The 20,152-nt window shown below is 45.5% G+C and overlaps 1 pseudogene; it reads left to right on the forward strand.

Annotated features, from left to right (window-relative positions):
• Positions 1-8,120: 8,120 nt before the first annotated feature.
• LOC136104458 (cytochrome P450 2C19-like) lies at positions 8,121-13,365 on the forward strand (annotated as a pseudogene).
• The last annotated feature ends 6,787 nt before the right edge of the window (positions 13,366-20,152 follow it).

The raw sequence follows: 20,152 nt of genomic DNA on the forward strand, positions 1-20,152 counted from the left end.
AGCTGTTAAACAACACTTCACACCAGAACCTGCCCATTTTCCCTCATTCCAGGCATACCTCTGCACTATGCAAAGATATAGCAGCAAAAAAATCCTTTTCACACCATCCTCACTTACCCCAAGTAGTCAGCACAAAGGAAGCATTCCCTTCCCAGCTTGGAGGCAGGGTGAGCTGCAGGCTTTCTTGGCTGCAAGCCAGAAGGGTGGGATCAGAAAAAACACTCCCTTGAGCCCCCACAATCAAAGCAAGGGGACCGAGAAACCCCCAGAAGAGCACAGCTCTATATGCAGCCCTAGACCACCCTGCAACACCCATTCTGCTCTCCTGCTAAGGACCATAAAGCAGCTGCTCTTAGCCTGGCCCTTTTAAATTGTGGAGCCAGCTGGGATCAGAAATTCCTGAAGTGTCCAGGTGGACCCAGCCCAGTCGTTTAACACCTTCCATTGCCCTCACCTGGCTCTGAATACATCACAGTCTGCTTGCACCCTTTGAAGAAAATCACAGGGCAGGAGCTGAGCTTATGTCAAGAGAGGGATCTGTATTCATATCACTAAGCTAAGGGGAGCTCATCTGTGCAATTTACTGTAGAGCCCCAGGAGAGTCTTCAAACTCTTTTTTTCTCACCCTGAGTTCTTTCCACTGCTGGCCCATCCAGGAGATCTGCCTGCTTTTCCCCATGTACCCTACTGCTGCTCAAATTGCCCATTACATGGCATGAGTGCAAGAAGCTGAGTGACGATGTATTTTTCTTCTTTTCAAGGTGCCACTGCTTCAAATGCCAGACTCAGGGTGTCAATATATAAGCACAGAAATAGCCCTTCACATAAAATCTATGGAAAACTATGGAACTCAAGAGGCTTTGCACACCTAAAAGGGCGTGATTCTCCTTAAACACTCCTTGCTGCGGACTACAGCCCTGTGCAGTGTGGTTGTATGGGGACAACTTCAGGCCTGTTCCAGCCCTGGCTGCTAGTTGGCAGGATCGTACCCTCTGTGGGACCCTCACCCCCAAAAGCCGACAGATGGGCCCCTAAGACAGGCCTGAAACACAGGTTAGGGGAGCCTCTGTGATCGCTGAGAAAGCTCTGCCAGGCAGCACCCATTGTCTGCCTGTAACTGTAACGTGTAGACCCTGCTCCCTAGCCACACATCAGGCTACAGCATAAACTCTCTGTTTCTCTAGGACTCGATCATCACCTGCATTCCAGCATGGTGTGTTGACTAGACAAGTAGGATTTCTAGTCTTGACCCTTAATAATGCACTTCCATTGGTGACCACCCACACTTGGGGTCTCAGAAGACCTCACAGCACCATGCAGCAGGTAGCACACTCACCCCTCCAGCCAGTCCTCATCAACAGGCATGGGCAGTAGCTGAATCCAACAGAGGCACTTCTTCTGCAATGCCACCTTAGCCCACACCCAGTCTTTCCTCTACAGCTGTGTCACGGACAAGTGATTTAGGGTTCCGCTTGCTGCAGAACAATGTTAAGATCACTCAAAGAAAAGCGTGACCTAACAGAGTTCTATGGCAAGGTTCACTCTATGATGTACTGCATAGAGGAAATATGCCAAGCAGAATTGGGCGAGAGTTGTTTCAGAGTGATATCTATGGGGACAGGAGAAGTGAAAGGGTAGAGGGAGGCCCTCCCATTGAGTCACAAGGTTCAGAATGGATCCCCTTGCTTTCTAAACTCCTTCTCAGAGAGCAGCCCAGGTGTGGCTGGATCCAAATTTAACCTCAGGCTTGATCAATGGTTTAAATATGAGACACAGAGGGTAAGGGAAAACAGGTAAGCGATTATATGTATTTATGGCCTAAGGGTTATATGTACACACCCAGTTCTTTGTATCACTTGGCTAGGATTTCAAAGTGTCATTATTCTGCAATATGAGCAGAACTTTACAGTACATAGCTTAAGATTTCAGCAAATTCAGCTAAGTAACACAAAGCAGAGAGTATATTAAAAATCACACAACTTTATAATTCCAGGTGATTCATTCTATTGGCTGGGGGTGGGGGATGAGTGCATCCACCATTCTCCACCCCTTGACTACAGTCAACCCACTTTATCTGCCCATAGGGTGGTAGTGCCGTTACCTCTTGCCTCTCTGTCATAAATATGTGGTGTGTTTCAGATCAGTGGTAGGAGTCCAATTGTTTAATAAATTGCTTGGTTTAAGTGTTAAATTAACATTATCTATATACAATGTCATCTCACTTCGAAACTTGTGGTAGGCAAATTTCACTATCAATTGCACTATTGGAGAATTTCTGGCAAGGAACAGAGAGTATTTGCTTAGTTGTTTACCAGACTCATACATAAAATGATTGTAAGTAACAAGCACAATACTGTTAGAGCTAACAAAATCACAACTGGATGAAGCATTAGATTCAAAGTTCTTGTTACTGTTGATGACCATCTGAATAAGGTCTCCCACTGTTAATACTTTCTACCCACCTCAGTCCCTCCAGAACGTGATATACCTTCAGCAGCAATAGGATAATAGATTGTACTTTCATTTTAGAGGAGGCTGCAAAACAAAAAGATTAAATAGACTGGTCTTGTCAGGGTGTGCTGGACAGGTTATCCCATTATAAAGAAGGGAAAATCCATTGTGCACTAGTTCTGCATTTTGCACCACTGCTATCTGTAGCTTCCCAGGTAAGTGGGCTGTGAATTTTAGTTAAAATCATAGCTACGATTCCACTTCATGGTAAATTCACCATAACAGGTTGTCCTGGCTGTAATGCTACATATACTCTTTCATTAGAAAGTGGAGTGTTAGACTGAGTTTTTACAAAGAATGCTTGGCTCACAGGGCTCCCTATGGGCCCATACCCATTATTCAGTTTGTGAAGTACTTCAGAAAGTCAAGTATCCCACTGAGCCTTACATTGCTTAAGGTTCTTTTTCAATAGGGCATTAGCTCTTTCTATCATCCCATTTGATTGAGGGTAATATGGGGAGTGGAACACTTGTTGAATTTCTTCTTGTTTTGCCCATTTTTGTATTTCGTAATACAGCTACCAGGGTTGTCATGCTAATAAAATATATTGTTAAAAGATCTGCAGCTGTTAGTCTTCCCTTAATACATGAGCAGATGAGTTAGTTACAGTAGAGGCTAACCAAATCTACATATATACAGATTGGTCTTGTGGAAGTATATCCAGGGCACATGCTTGTAGTACAAGATTGCAAAGAACAACGTGCCAACACACCCAGTTTGGAGAGCTCTGGCTTGTGCTTTTTCAGATTGAACTGCAATGCGATGTTGCGTTCTTGACACCAAGAATCCTGTTCCAGTGCTGTCTCCTCTAGATCAAGTACAGGTATTCATTGAAGATACCAGAAATACAAGAACTTGAGAATCTGATACTAGCAAAGGATGTAAAATAAGAGGAGAAGTTGGGGTACAAAACCTTACAGCATTCTCTGTAGTTTTTATATGAATTTTTACATCTAGATTACTAGGCTGCAGTCCCACTTCACAGTTCATTGGTGTGAATAATTCCATCTCCCCTGTCATTAGTCCTGACACTGTATCCACAGCAGTGTATACATATTACCTCCCCTAGTTGGGGCAGGGAGCCCATATAATCAACCTGCCAGGTATTCAAGGCCCACTGACCCCATTTTATCTTTCCCCATGGCCTACATAATGCCCTTAAATGTAGCTGTGTACAAGTAACACAATTATGTGCGCATGTTTTATAAGAACATAATAGCAAAGGGGTTTGATTGTGACCAATGTGCCATGCATGTGCTGTATAAGCTGATCAATGTCCACAAGCTGTATGCACATTTAGAGCTTGAGTTCGCAGTTTTGCAGAGGTCATATTATCTGCTTCCCTATTGTTTTGTGACTGAAGTGAATTAACTTCATGTGCTCTTCTATTAACCCTCCACAAGGGGAAGCCTCGTCCACAGAAGATGTAGGGATAAAAGTTCTCCAGTGCCCTAAAAATACCAGAAAGGCATGTAATTGTTTTACTGTTGCTGGTACAGAAAACTGCTGGACTGTTTGCTGTAGATTATCTGGTATTTCTCTAATCTGTCCATCCCAAACTATTCCTAAAAAATAGTACAGTATCACTAGGGCCCTGAGTTTTAGTCAGATTAATTGCCCAGTCTTGGTCCTATAAAAGCACTTCTGGAAATTCAGCAGCTGCTTTAGTTTCTTGTTATGACACTGCCATATTCAACAGATCCTCAGTATAATGGCAAACAGCAATGGTACCTGACCATAGTGCTATATTAGCTACTAACATTTGGTGGCAAATGTTTTGTATCCCTGAGGCACCACCCAAACAAAGGTTTCCAAAATTACAGCCCTCAAGGGTTTCCCTCAAGGTATTTGCTACAGTGCCTATATTACCTGTAGCATTTGTCACTGCTGGTGTAGTTACAGGTTTCAGTGAGGCAGGTCTCAAAAGCTGCATTTCAATGCTTCTCATCACTGCTACCCTGTTCAGATTGGATCCTCTAATCAATGCATAAGCCATTCCCACCTGCAGCACTAAATTAATACCCTCTTCCATTGTACACAAATTTCTGAGGGACAACACCAATTCAACACATTCAGCGTATGCTGTTAAAACTGCTGCACACAACCACTGATACAATGTAGGTTCAATAATATCTCACCCATCAGGACCTCTGACATTTTGCAGCTGAGCATATTGTTGTTGCATCTCATCATCATTAGTTATAGGGCTTAATAAATGTTTTTCATCTGCTAATAAACAGATAGATGCAGCCCCACTATCCCAAGCTCACAAAATTCATGCCAGTATTCCTTTCACAAGCTGTGCAGGGTGCCATGATCCCAGCTGGGTGGAGGACATCACTGTGCCTGCCCTGCACACTGCTTATTTCCTGCACCAACCAGGATGGCTGTTCCACAAAGTAAAAGATGTTTTCAGCTGCTCTGCACAGCAGAGACTGAAGCAAATGGATCTTGACAGGCTGCCTGTGTGGCTGCTGTTTGAGCAGTGCTCGTGAACCAGCTGTGCTCATCTCAGTGCCTGCCTGGGTGCCAGGCAGCCAGCATGGAGAGGCACACAGGGAAAACATTGGGACTTTGGCGTGGAAGGAGGCTTCATCTTTGTAGAAGACGTGCTAAGACAGCTTGAGCAAATCCCATAGCTACTGTGTGACTGCTGAATGCTTCATTTGACTGCGTTACCTGCTGATAGCTGTGTAAACAGTAACAATAAACAAAGTGCTTTGGAACTACAGATAGTCTTCATTAGACTTTAACCCACCAATACTTTATTTATGCTGACAGGAAAAATGTCGACAGGTACTTGAAGAATAACTCTATGTGAAACAGCACTAGGAGTGCTGTAGATCCACCAAGCAATACTCATGCTGAGAACAGTTTCAGGTAAATGCCCTTTCCTAGTTTCTACACACACACACTTGACAGACCTGTTGAATGATGTGGAGATGGGAGGCAAGTGAAACAAGTCTGAAATTCATGGAAATGAAATGCTTTGTTTGGTAGAAGTTGTTACAGGCAGTGGAAAGCAGCCTGTCTGTGAGGAAATAGGCAGGTCTCTCTTCCTTGCAAATCTCTTCCTCATCCCTTCAATAGTTGTCATGCATTACAATGACCCAGCTGTAGGAACCAATGATTGAGCTAGCACCCAAGACCATCACAAACAGAACATGCAGAGGATAAAGGTATATGAGGCAAACTTCTCTGCAGACTACTAGCCTGAACCTGATCATGACCCCAGCAAGCCAAAATATTCCTGGGACATCCCTTAGGAAGATTCTCTCCTCCTAACAATTCTAAGCCTTGGAGACTGAGGCAGATATAGTGGCAGTGTAGGGGTTGCCCTGGCTGTAGAAGGCTCTCTAGAGACCCATGAGAAGGAAAGGAAGTATTAAACACCACCACCAAGAAGAGCTGGGAAGAGGAATACAAAACGCGCAGCACATCATGGGAATGCCTCCGATGAGATCGCTGTGTGTCTGCAGCGTACCTGGTATAAAATGGCAGTGCATGGAGAGTGGCTCAGCCAAAACATTCCTCCGCAGAAGATGAACAGCATTTGCAGACAGCAGGGATATCCACGCCAAGCATCCCGGGGATGAGGGGTGCTGGCTGCACAGTGGGCAGGAGTGGCATTTCTCAGGGCCACCTTCTGAACCGAGGTTCAAAAAGAGAAGGTGCAGAGACAGATTTGCTTCAAGATTGTGCTTTATTTCAGAAAAAAAAAAAAGAGGCAGAGCTACAACACTGGTAGACTTTTCTTTAAATATCCCTAACATTTGCCTCCAATGAACTTAAACTCAAAGTTCCCGGGGAAGTTGGAAAGGAGGGAATTTCAGCCTGGCTCTCCTGGACTTTCACATGGATGGAGAAGCCAGACCAGCTCTTAGCATCTGCAAACAGAATTGAGTACTCAGAAAACCTTTGGTCACTACTGTGAGATGAAAAGGCCTGTGTCTTCCCATAGGTAAAGGTCTGAGTGACTATTATGAGTTTCACTCCCTTGTAAATACCCAGTGTGTCTGCCAGGGTGGTGGAAATATTTGGAATATAATTATTTTATCCTGATAAAAACAAGTATTCCTAGTTCAGATCTTTTGCCCATATTATGTCCTAAACTGTGAGGCAGAGCTGAAAAGGGATCCCCTGCCCTCAGAAATGAGGGAACTTTACAGAGTAGGGTCATGAAATATGTCAGTATAGAGACCTCATGTAGCATTGTAAACTTCCATGAACTCCACTTTCACCATCTTTACCTTCCATGAACTTCCCTGGCGACATTTGAGCTGATTCAGCTGTTTACGCCAGCAGATCAGCAACTTGTCCATTATTGTTGGCAATTATTTTTTTACCAAAGTATCAAGTGCAGATATTTAAGAAATAAAATGAGGTTAGAAAATAAAAACTAGCAAATTATTGCAACTATGCGAGAGCACAAGGATCACTTAAAAACTCATAGAGAAGCTGCAGAAACCCTTGCAAGGGTTGGAGGACTTCACTAACACCTCTGAGCAAAAGGGAAATTTGCATTAACACGCTGCTGCACAGCAAACCAAGAACATGCCAGCTAAGTACCTAGTTCACCCAGGCCCCTCACTAGTTCCCTACCCTTGCAGCATCTTCTGCTCAGCTGGATGAGATCTGTCTGCCTGTGAAAGTGAGACAGAGAGATATGGCCAGGGTGAGCAAGCTGAACATAGGCAGCGCCACAGCCCTGAGGGTCCTTTCTACCTGCCATTGCCACTGCTGTTGGGACCTTGCATGTACACAGCCCTTGGAGTAATTCTGGGCAGGAAGCCTCCAGCCCCTTTTAAAGACCTCGCAACATCAGACATGCTCTGCAGCGTCCCAGAGCACCTCTGGCCCTTCCAGAAGAACCATTTATCATGTGGGACTCAGACATCAACAAAACAGGAACATGTACATGCCAGCCTCTAGCAGTAGGTTGGGTGGGCTTCTTTGGTCATTGCAAGTGCAAGGACTAGTTGTCAGGTTCTACTAACCTAGACCCAGCCTCTCTACAAGTGCAGCTCTGTCTCAGCTTGGGAAGCCATTCTTCAGAGACCCTCCCAAGTTCTTGATTTCCCTCTTCAATACCTGCTTCTCTCACTCTTTCTCTCCTTTAGGAGACCTTGAAGAGGTCAGAGTCCCAAGGTCTAGTCCCCTTCTCTTATGTCTTTATCTTATCCCTCCCAGCAACTACTTTCTTATCCATTGTGATGTCTGGAGACCTTTCTGCTCTTGCTAGATTGATATTTTATGCTTTCCTCTTGTACAATCAATACCAAAGACCAGAAAATCAAATGGCACTGAAATACTTGAAAGATGCTCTCATGACAGTGAATTTCTGTCCCTAGTATGATCTCTTTAACAATGGACTCTAGGTGAAACAGAACAAGTTTTATGAGCACATTATACATTTCTTTACCTCTATCGGCCTCTGCAGGTGTTTGAGATAAGGCATGTCTTCAATGACCAACTAACACCAAGAGAAGTCCTAGTTTCATAACACAGGTCAGTCTAACAAATGATTGACTAGTAACAATGACTAACTCAGCCACATGATCCAAAACCTGCTGTTGAGCTAACACAGTTCTTTGGTATATACACTTGGGCTCCAGCAGACAGAGACCCTCCCTCCTGAGCTCCAGAAGCAAAGCATGCTCCTGGGAGTAGCCACTGTTGTCCTCCTGGTTTGCATTGCTTGCCTGCTCTCCTTCGCATCATGGAGATGGAGGTCTGGAAAGGGGAAGATGCCTCCAGGACCAGCTCCCCTTCCCATCCTAGGTAATGTGCTGCACGTGAAACCAAAGAACTTGGCCAAAACCCTCCAAAAGGTAAGGCCACTTTCTTCTTCACTCTTTCATCTGTGGGTGAGAAATGCATGGAACCTGTGTATGGGGACAAGCTGTGGCCATAACTTGATGTGTGGCAATCCCAGAGGAGCAGAAAAGTCATGGGGATCTCAGCTGCTCCCCCTCACTGCTGTTGCCATTGTTATTCAGGGCCTGACAGCTGAGAACCTTCTCCACACCCACATTTATCACGAAAGAATCAAATCTCGACATTGCTGGTTTGTGAGGCTGCAACTGCCAGCAGTGGGATGCAGCAGCAAGGCCATTTTTCAAATCCTCCTCCCTATCTGCTCCATGTTCTCCCTTGCATTTTGACAGCTCAGTGAAGAGTATGGACCAGTGTTCACAGTGCACCTGGGCTCTGACCCAGTGGTGGTGCTGCACAGATCTGACCTGGTGAAAGAAGCCTTGATTGATCGTGCAGATGAGTTTGCTGCCAGAGGACATATGGCAATAGGAGAAAGGGCTAACAATGGATTAGGTATGTTTGCTGACCGAGCTCTTTCTGAGGAGAAGGGAAGGCTTGAGGATGTGTTTGGCAGATTAGAGCTGGAGTGTACCATGCATGAGGGAAGACTGCAGGGAGTGGGTGGGCCCTACCTGGAGAAGGGAAGGCAGAGTGGGCTGTCATTGCTGGCTTCCACCACCCAAACAGGGTAGTGGATAAGTACGGGGTGTTTCAAAAAGATTTCAAAGCAGTATACACAGTGTTTCCAAAAGATGGACCCAATCTGAAATGACTATATCTCTGCAATCTCGAACTGCCCAGGAATGACACTTTTATCACTGGAAAGGGTGAGGTGTAGTTTCAAATGATTGCTGCATGATAACTCAAACCATTTGTAAATGTTTGTGTAACTGCAAAATGTTGCCAGCATGAAATGTACTGCTTTGAAATTGGATCCATCTTTTTGAAACATGCTGTAGAGCTGAATTGATCTCAGTGATGGACAGTGAAAGGGCAAGTGGCAACAGCCACCAGCTACAGCAAGGGAAATTATGTGCAGATATGGGTGATTAATTGTTCACAACGAGGTCGGGTATGTGGTGGAGAAGAACAAAAGCAGGCAATTGGACTACAGGACCTCCAGAGATTGCCTCTAAACCATAGTACTCTATGACACTACTATGTACGTGCTCTCTCAGGCACAGGCTTCACTGTGAGCCTCCGTTCACCTCATTCCCAGCACACCCAAGCCAGGTCTTCCCTCCTCCTTCTTCCTCTGCAGGGATTATCTTCAGCAGCAATGACAGCTGGTTACAAGTTCGGCGGTTTGGTCTCAGCACTCTGCACAACTTCGGAATGGGATAGAGGAGCATTGAAGAGAGGATCCACGAGGTTACAGCTTACAGCTTACAGCCCCAGCTCATTCCCAAACACACCCAGGCTGAGCCACTTCTCTCTCCTAAGTCACACAGACATTGGGATGACCCCTTCCCAGGCAGGTGGGCTGTGCCATGGGAGGACACCAACAATACCCCAGATATTGCCTATGCTAGAGCTTGTAGCTCTGGGTCTGCATGCTCACTAGCCACTACTTGCAGCTGCTTGGACAGCAAGACCTTTACCTGATCTCACCAAAACGCAGGGACCTTTGCATTCTGGCCTTGCAGTTCTTTCAGTGGAAAGCAGCTGGCACAGCAAGGGCAAACAGGCAGCTAGTGCAGTGCACAGCTTGAAAGAGGGTTGCTCTGGGGTTGAGCTTACTGCACGAAGACAACATTGCGATGTCCCAGATCACTGCTGCACCTTAGCAGAGAAATGCAATAGCTCTAGGTGAAAAAGAAGGCCTGGAATGACAGAAGTAAGGGTCACTTTTAGCAGTTCAGCCAGAGAAACAGCCCAGCCTTTTCCCTAGGAGAAAAAGAATCCCAACTCCAGTTTCCACATGGAGAACCTGATAACCAGCACCTTTGACTTGTTCATTGCCGGATCTGAGAGAACTAGCACCACCATAAGATATGGGCTTCTGCTTCTTCTTAAATACCCGAAGATACAAGGTACCAGTCTGTGACCTCTTCCTCTCTAGCTATTCTCCTGGGCTGGGCATGTGTCTAACACCACATCCTTCTCCCAACTTTTCTCCTCTTTCTCTCATATTTTACCCAAATGGGCAAAGTCCTTGCACATTCATTCCCCTGGGTGGCCATCAGAGATCCCTCAGCTTCACTGGTGTCACCATCAGCTGCACTCCCCTCACAGCCAGGGACTTGACTGTGTCCACATCTTAATCTCCCAGTACTCCTATTATTTAGCCAAGTCACTAGGAGGAAATTCTTTGCATGGGCCACAGTGGAGCTGTGTTCTAGTCAACACCAAGAGCAACATCAATGCTTCTGTCTTCTGTGATCTGCAATTTGTGGACAGCTTAAGGAAACCTCTTTAGGTAGGTTTTATTTATCCATTTTATGGTTTATGCCTCTCATAACAGAGAAAGTTCAAGAAGAGATTGACCAGGTAGTAGGACGATCATGAAGACCTTGTGTGGCTGACCGGTCCCAGATGCCCTATACAGATGCAGTGCTCCATGAAATCCAGCGCTTCATCACCCTCCTCCCCTTGAGTCTCCCTCACACTGTGACCAAAGACACCCACTTCAGAGAGTATGTCATTCCCAAGGCTAGTGGGCAAGCTCGCTCAAGTTCAACAACAAGGTGGCACCACATTTGCTCTTAGGCTGTCAGTTACCAGCCAGAAGCTAGAAATGCTGTGGCCTGACCTCATGCTCCTGTAACTCACAATCCCTTGTTGCCACACCATGGGCCAAGACTGCAACAGTAGCTTCACACGATGCCTTTGCTCACTTGCTCTGCAGCTTTACCTGTCTGCAGAAACACTGTGGGTTCACCAAAAAAAAAAAAACCAAAACAATGACTCGTCACACAAAAGCCAGCACACACGTCTTGAGGCAGTCACTGCTGGCCACTGATAAGCAACCTATGGCCTGGCCTGGCCCACTGCAGCAATGCTCATTGCTCTTCTGGTTGACGATGGGGAGCAGCAACACAACAGTTGTTGGCATTTTGATTTTCATCTGTCTGAGTAAAATGAAAAGGCGGGATACAGGGAACTGCTCAGCTTCCAGCAGAGGGCTCTTGTGCCATCACTGCTGGATTATTTATCCCACCTCCCCATCAATGGCTAGTCAGGAAGAGGGAAGGGAGAGGATTGTCACAGGAAAAAATTGTCAGGAGAGGGGAAAATTGCTTTGGTTCCACAACCTTTCTTTTGATTTTTGGAGCTCACAGAAAGGAAGGAACATGGTGCATCTGCAAGTTCATTATTGCGAAACATGAAAAAAGAGGAAGAATTAGGTGAGGTGTCCCCCAGATGACCAAGAGCAATGTGAGGATAAATGGTCTGAAAGGGAGAGGGAGCACTGAGGAAGAGCAGCCAACAACTGTCCCTGCTGTGACATCTCGCAGGGTCTCCCTAAAGCTGCCTCCCTGAAGTAAGAGTGCCCAAAGGGAAACCACAGGCACTGGCAGGGCTGTGCTGGGAAGCTCAGTCTAAACTTGGCAAGCATCAGATGAAGTGATCTAACTCACCTTCCCTTCATGTTCTGCTCTTCTCCTTGTTCTACCTCAGGGCACCACAGTCTTTCCCAGCCTCACTTCTGTCCTCCATGACAGCAAAGAGTTTCCAAACCCAACTGAGTTCAATCCTGGACATTTCTTGAATGAGAATGGCACCTTTAGGAAGAGCGAATTCTTTATGCCCTTCTCAGCAGGTAAAGCAGAGGTTTTGTCTCTCTTCCTCTCTTTGTCGTCCTCCTCCTCTTGGCACCACCCTCCCTTTCCCTATAACACACACTCCTTCTTCCAAGTGTGGTCCCACTATTGCTTCCTTGGGAATCACTGCTCTCTAGATAACTGCTCCCTGCTGCTCCCTTCCACAGGTGCATCTCACACCTCCTTTGGGCCTGATGGCTTCTCAAACCTACTAGGAGCTGCCAATGTAATTATGTGAATAGGACCCACTAACACGTTCTAAAATATCTGTCACCTTCCTATACAACTACCAAAGTCATCCTTAACCAACCTGTTTTTCTGCTCCACTTTTCCACAGTACCTGTTAAGTACCTTTCAGGCTACATGTAACCATGTACCTACCAATAGCCCCAACACTCTTTCTCTACCATGCTTTATGTCACCTTGCTTTCTCTCATATTGCCTCCTGTGATGCCCTCTCCACATTTAACACTTCTTCTACTCTTGTTCTTCATCCACACACCCAACTAAACTGCCAAGTGTCTTTCTTCAACAAACTCTTCTCTTGCAAATGTCCTTAGTAATTCTGATAGTCATCTCACTGCTGCAGCTGTATCTGGGAAATAAAGCTGCCCTACTCATCTGCTTAGTACAGACTCTGGTCTATTCGGCAACACCTGTTGAGCCCTGTTTGCTGTTTTCACTTCCAGGAAAGTGAATATGCCCTGGAGAGGGCCTGGCACGCATAGAGATATTCTTAGTCACGACTACCATCTTGCAGAACTTTACCTTGAAGCCTGTTGTTGACCCCCAGGAGCTTGATATAACCCCGATACTAAGTGGGACATTCAACATACCTCCTGCCTTCCAGCTCTGTGCCTTCCCCCGCTGAAAAGCACAAAACCTCTCTCCACAGTGTCCTGAGCCTGGCTGCTCCTTTACATCCCCCTTACTAAAACCAAGACCAAAAGCATTGGCCCACCTATCCAAGGCCCCCAAGAAGACAGCCCAAAGACAGATACCTGCACAGACTAGACACATTTCAAAGCCCCCCAGAACTGCTCAGCCACATCGCGGGGAGGCTCTGGGTGACAGTGCAGCCTGTCGCACTGACACTCTGTCCATGGGCTCACTGAGCACAGCGGCTGCATCAAACAGCTGATTTTCTCACAAACTCGGCTCCCGTGGCTGCCCACAACCTGCTTCTCCTGCAGCACATGTCCCACCAGGAGCAGCATGCTTTGTAGACAGGTAGCACTACTTGTGTGTACATTAATGACCCAATAAAGATAAATCTGCTGATGAGGATTTGAGCTGTTATTTTCTTGGGGTTGGGGCAGCACCCTCATCTGCTGCTCCACTGCAGACTAGGTCTGCAGTGCCTGTGGTCAGAGCCCTGTGGGAAGGGCTGTCTCTCCAGGGGCCACGGTCCTTCCTGCTTCAGCCACTGGACCCACTGCTGCTGCCTTCAAGGAGCCTGCGGCCAGCTGCAGCACAGCACCCATCAGGAAGGCTCATGGTGTGGGAGGGGAAGGGGGTCCCATAGCCTGGAGGCTGTCAGCAGCTCTGTCTGCTGTTCTTGGGGCTGCCAATCCTCTGCCCACAGCCAGACAAAGGATGACTGCAGCATCCCTCCTGGAGGAGAATGCTTCTCCCCACAGTTCAGAGGCTGAAGTTCCGGCTGCCTTCATCCCTTTGATGTGACCTCTGGCTGCTCCTAGGGGCTCCTCTCATTTCTCAGGCACTCTCTGGCCCAGCATTTCCACAAGCTGGGAGCATCTTCCCTATGGCTTCTCTCTTTTCTCCTCCCACCACCTCCTCCAGGCCTTCTGCTCTCCCTGAGGCATTTGCCAGCACTGCACCACCTGTCACTGCAGCTGTTCAGCACCCCCCACATGAATCAAGATGGGACTGCTGAGGAGGTTGTTTCTCTGGACAGTGTCTCCTGCCTGAATCACACTCCCACCTCACCTCCCAGCTGAAATGCCAAGGTACAGAGGGAAGAACAGTGTGAGATGGCATTGCAGAAAAGGAACTGTTGAGAATGAAGGGAAGTTGCCATCACAGGGGCTAAGTTCTGCAGTTGGAGTTGCATTCTCCTTCCAGTTTTCTTGTCCATATCACTTCATCTCATTTATGGTCTGGAGTCCTCCTGCCAAATGAAAATATGAGTGCACCCCTGTCTTTGCAGGCTGCTGCGAGATGCTTGGGCACCTGAGTGATGGGAACTCCAACCAACTCTCTGGCTGCTCTTTTCTGCTATCAGGATCAGTGCAAAGATTTATTAAAAAGAATTAACTTAAATTTAGGAGGACAGCAAAATCATCTCTCCCAGAGAGACTGGGTACTCCTGGGGAATCTCATTTCATTTCTGCATCTCAGAGGCATCAGTGCAAACAAGTTTTTCCCCATCCAAAGTCTCTTTGTCCTGTCCTCTGTAGAATTTCATATATGCACAAAGAGAAAACTTTCTTGTTCATAAGTTGCAACCGTGTGACCCCTGGTGTCCAGGAAAAGGATTGTGCCTGTTATTTCTGGTCCCGGCTACTATTTGGTGCTTCTCTTTCAGTGATAAGGCGAATGGTTTTCATAAATTGATTCCACCACAGATGGCTCTTTTCTGGGCTGCTTTGTCCTCATGGGCTTTGCTTGTGTTTGAATGTCTGGTTTGTGGTGTTTGTCTTGAGCTTCATTTATATAGATATCTGTTGTCCCCCGCATCATGGTCATATAAAAGTCCTAGAGGCAAAATATAATTTCTGTAATGGTTGTCACAAGGTACTCGTAGATCTTGTAAGTACTGCAGAGAATACAGTATGCAAGAATTTCTGCATCTCTTTGGAAAAATTCAGCAGTACTTTGAAGAAAATGTCATATTTGCTCACATCTCAGGTTCATCCCTTCTTCTCACCTCATTTTTGCCTATGCAAAACACAGCTCTAATGCCTGTGTACTCTAAAACAATGGCAAATCACTGCTGGCCTCTCATATGGCATCGCATCAAATGGACAGACATGCAACCAGAAACAGCAGTCATGTAGGCGTCTCAGGCAAGCATGGGTAGAGGGCTTACCATGAGCTCTCTATTAGTCTACAGAGCTACCCTTAAAGCCAGTTCTGCACTCAGGAACTCAGCAGCCTGTGTGCTGTGTTGAGAATCACTTAAAAGATGACTTACATCTGGAGGTCTGGGAGGGGATGATTCGTATTCATGTTCTTCCTGCCCATCGCAATGTTGATTGGTCTGAAGCAATGAACAAAACAGTGACAAACATCATCCAGCTACAATTCACAAACAACTGCATAAGAAGCACAGGGTAGTGATAAAATATTCTATTACTAAACAGCTCCAGGACTTGGGACACACTCAGGGGATAAATAACTACACAAGGAATAATACTGGTGATAATATCCAACATATTCTAAGCTAGATACCAAAACACTCATTTGGAACAATTTCAGGCTCCACTTGACGCTTGCTCATGAGAATGATCTTGCAGAGGTGAAACCTCAATGCCTGAATGTTACCTTTACTAGAACATCCAAAATCTGTCTGGTCTTTACATACAGAAGAAAACCCTGACTTTCACATTTACACTGAGGAAAAAGAAAATTTAAAAATTAAAAAAAAAAAAAATTATGTTAACCAACAACAACTACAGCGAAATCATCTCCCGTAGAACTGTTACACCTTTCTTTCTGCAGTAAGGAAACAAAGATCCATCGAAGTACTAGAAGCTGGTTAAAAACATCAGCAAAGTGGCAGGGGAAGAAAAGGGACCTTCTAGGTAGAATTGTTAATGTTGGGCTGCGAGAGTGCTTCATGGCTTTCTTCCTCCATGGGCAGGTTGACTACCTCTCTGGTGATGTGGGTGCTTTTTTTGCCCCAGAGGAAGGACGTACCTACAGAAACCCTTGACTCTACTCCAGCAGTGAGGAAGGAGGCAAGGTACAAAGACTCCCCCACTCCATGGGCTGGAACACAGGAAAAAAAGGTGACCAAGATATACATATTATGAAACACCTTGGAGCATTTCAGGAGCTAAGTAACACCATTTTGGAGTGAGAGAATCCCTAAATGAATGATTTCCTGTGGAAAATGACAGAGAAATCCCCTGAAGAACAGTAGTGATAATTTTTTTTCTAATTCTCTGCTAGTTAACAGATCACTTGGAGATGACCCTTCAGTATTTTCATATGAATTTCTCTTTTATGAACCTGCAACTCCTAAGTTGAGGTCCAGCCTTTGAGAGACAGAGTACAGACAGACTGAGTTGCTAGGGATGTGATGCTGAACTTCCCAAGAACTTCAGAGGGTGTTGAATCAAGTTTCTGATGTGGAAATCTAGGTTTGGAAGTGGCTAGGAACCCAGGAGATGGGAGGTAGTCACCTGATTCCAGCTGTAGTTCTTCCTCTGGAGAACACAGACCACTGCCAAGATGATTGCAAGGACCAAGGCCAGGAAGCTGGGTATCCCTGTGGCTACTCCAACCACCCAGGGTTCATACTACCTCACAAAGAGAGACAATAAAGTCAAGTGCGTTGCAGTGTGATCCTTTAACTGTGCTTAGAAGCTGAGCAAGAGGCTACTATACAAAAGCAAGAAAAGCCAATGTGAGGAACAAAACTGCAGCCCTGGATCAAAACCAGTGGTGTCTGACCCAGCTGTACTGCACACTGAGATGGACACGGGAAACAGAGATTTTATTTCAGAGGGAAAACATTCCATATAAACAAACAGATTAAATAATGAAACAAACTCTTACCCCAGAAAAATGATCTGCCTGGATAGTTTTGCTTCCAGATATATGTGCAGAAGTCTAGAACCAGAAAATAACAGAAATTAAATCTGAAATGACATTCACATTCCTTTTGGTGTAAGGAGCAGGAGGAAAATTCATCTGCATTACAGGCTTAGCAAACTCACCTCTTGTTGGATTTGCTCATTGCTAAATAAATATGAAAACAGGCACAAATGTGGGGATCTGACTACTTTAGCCATCTTACCTGTCCTTGTTGCTACAAGGTAACATCAGCAGCGTTAGGACAGCCTGTCAGAGAAGATCCCCATCAGCACCCAGCCATAGAAGCAGCAATTGCTTTTCCAGTCACACCCCCCAGCTCCTATGGGTAACATGACAGTGAGCAGCCAGTTGATCTTCATCCTCCACAGTGTACTTACTGAATTTACAGTTGTGTTGTAAAATGGTGAGAAAGATGTTGTCTCCTGCAGAGAGATTTAAAAAAATGAAGAAAATCAGAACTGAGTATTAGCATTTGGGAGATGTCCCTGGCCAGGTGTGGGAATGGGGAGAGCTACTTCTGAAGGGACCGGAAATGATGGTGTGAGGACTTAATCATTTGAGCTGAACAGGGAGAAACACCAGAGAAAACAAAACCCATCCCATGCTACTGAAGAAACTGATATGATGTAACACGAACTGCTTTGCCTGAATTGTTTACACCTCTCAGTAGTCAGGGCCTTATCATTTAATGCATTTACCCTGACAGCTCCCCAGTGAGAAAGGGTAAGGCTGTTTAACCCCACTATGGCTTGAGAACTGAAGTACAGTGGCAGCTTGTAAAATAGCAAAGATGTGCACCTGCAGCCTTTGAGCCCCAAACTAATCACATGTGCCTGCTCCTGTTGATTCAAGGGCAGCTGAAAATTATAGAAACACATTGAGTCCTTCCTAACTAAACTGTTTCTGCACATAGAAAGGAATGTATTCAGGAGAGTCTTTGCTAGATGTGCCGTATGTCTGCTGGGATATAGAGACTGCCATCTGGGAGGAAAGCAGAAAGAGGCATGGAGACAGTTGAAAGCTGCTCTTAACCTCTCTTCCTGGGGCAGCTCTGCTGCTGGAAGTAACACTGGATCCCTGCTCCCTGCAGGGATGGGTGCTAGGGGCAGCGTTGGGTGCTAGGGACAGTGTTTGAAACAGCACCGCTTAGAGGCTGAGCTTCAGAGGGGGGTTATCAGGACAAGCAGTGCAGGAGCCTTTCCTCTCTTGTACTCCAAGAGCGAGTAGAACACACATCTATACGATACTGCCCTTTTAAGACCCTTAGGTTGAGTGTTATTTCTGAAATCCAGCTGGTCCCAGAAACTTGTAAGAATTAAGTGAACTGGAATGAAAGCAAAGCCGCTAATGTCTCCCTTAGAACTGAAATTCTGGTTCTCTGAAAGGCTGAAAAGGAGCTTGGCTCTGCATCTACAAAAGCCAGCAGAGAGGGAGCTGGCAGAAAGCTGTCCTTTTTCTGACTGCAGGAAGTTCTGCTGCCATGCACTGAGTGGGGCCTGGTCACTTCAGAATGGAAGATGAATGCAGTGAAACCAATAAAAGTCTGGATGATGCAGGTTATGGAGAAGGAAGGCTCAGAATGAAAGCAAGCTACAAGAAACCTGGGCTCAGTCTAAGTTCTGCAGCCTAGGAGCAGACACATCACTGGGTGTTGAGGATCATAAATCCACAGCAAAGTCAAAGAGGGGATGAGTTATTGAAATATCCAGAATTCATCCTCTCATTACAGACTCCAGCTGGAGGTTTATTTAGAAGTGTGGCCTTTATACACAAGTTCTGGACATTGTACTGGAAGTGTAACCTTTGAACAGCTTAGCTTAGGGGACCAGAGATGTTGGGAAATGCCTCTGAGCATGCAGACACAGCTATCAATCAGTCGCCGAGTGGAAAGGATCTCTTTCAAACACTTCAGAGGTGCGGGTATTGTGGCACCCAGGTTGCCAGCTAGGAATGAAATATAGCAGAAACATTTATCACCCAAATTTTCTACTGTAGCATCCTTGAACTTCCTCACTGATACATACTTTTGTGAACAGGTGACCTGTTAAAGTCTGAGCTTGGATTTTCATATTTGCCTCTTCTCTGAAGCTATACATTTAATTTTATTTGCTTCCTCATCGTTAAAGACAGTGCACTTAATGGACTTCACAATTATTTCGAGGACTATGCATGCAGGTTAAATGAAAGTCTGAACAGGAGTCACATAAAGAGTGCATTTACATATGGTCACCTCTCTATGCTCAAGTTATTTGTGAAGCTATATTTGTGTGTGCAACTATTTAAAAATTTAAGTTGCCAGCTAGCAATAGGTCATAACCTCAATGGTAGGCCTTGATTTGAGTAGAAATGTTTTTTCTATCTTATTCAATCACAGTTCCAGACTAATGTTAAATACTTAGTTTCTTAAGGTGGGACACTAACAGACAGACTGTATGAAGTAAGCACTTATTTAAAGACCAGTTCTGCACTATAAATCTCTAACAGGTGACTTGCAGGCCACTGAGTATTTGTGCTCTCCTCTGAGCTGTGTTTACTTACAAAATGAAGGATTCATGGTATCTTACTAAGACCGTTGTATTTGGAAACGGAAATGTCTAACCTGCTAGCAAGAAAATACAGAAAATCCTAGCAAGTCACTGAGAAACAGGCTTTTTTCTCTCAATTGTGCAATGGTTTGAAGCCATGGTCTCAAATCACTTGCAAAAATGGATCAGTATACAGGTTTGCATGTTAGCCATGTCAGAAGGGGCAAGGCTGTCCTTTTGTGAAAATTACTATTGACTTCCAATTTACTTAGTTCAAAAAAAGAAATAAGAGGACACTTCTAATTCTCCTGACTAAAACTTCTGACCACTGCTCTCAAATTTTGAAATGTAAAATGAATGTAATTCAGTACTGTGAAATCTTTCTATGCCTGCACTGTCCTTGTTTTTGCTCATAGATTGTCCTGACTACTCCACAGTGATGTTCATAGGGCTCTGACCATCAGTGACCCTGATGTAAGTCAGGTAGATTTCCCAGCAGCATTAACTACAGCAGCTACTGTCTGCCAAGCACACCTTGAGTGAGAAAGCCTTATACTGCATCTGAGGTAAAAATAACTGCTGCAACCTCTCCCTTTTTGCCACTCAGTAACTCATAGCAGCCTACAGTCCTCAAAATTGATGGAGAGACCACAAGGGGACAGGCCTCCTCCCTAACCAAAATCAGCCTCACTGGGTACCTGCAGCTCTGTACAGAGAGGTTCCCACTGAAGGGAGCAGAGGGGAGATGGA

The sequence above is a fragment of the Patagioenas fasciata genome, chromosome 8 (genome assembly GCF_037038585.1).
Source record: "Patagioenas fasciata isolate bPatFas1 chromosome 8, bPatFas1.hap1, whole genome shotgun sequence".
Lineage (NCBI taxonomy): Eukaryota > Metazoa > Chordata > Aves > Columbiformes > Columbidae > Patagioenas > Patagioenas fasciata.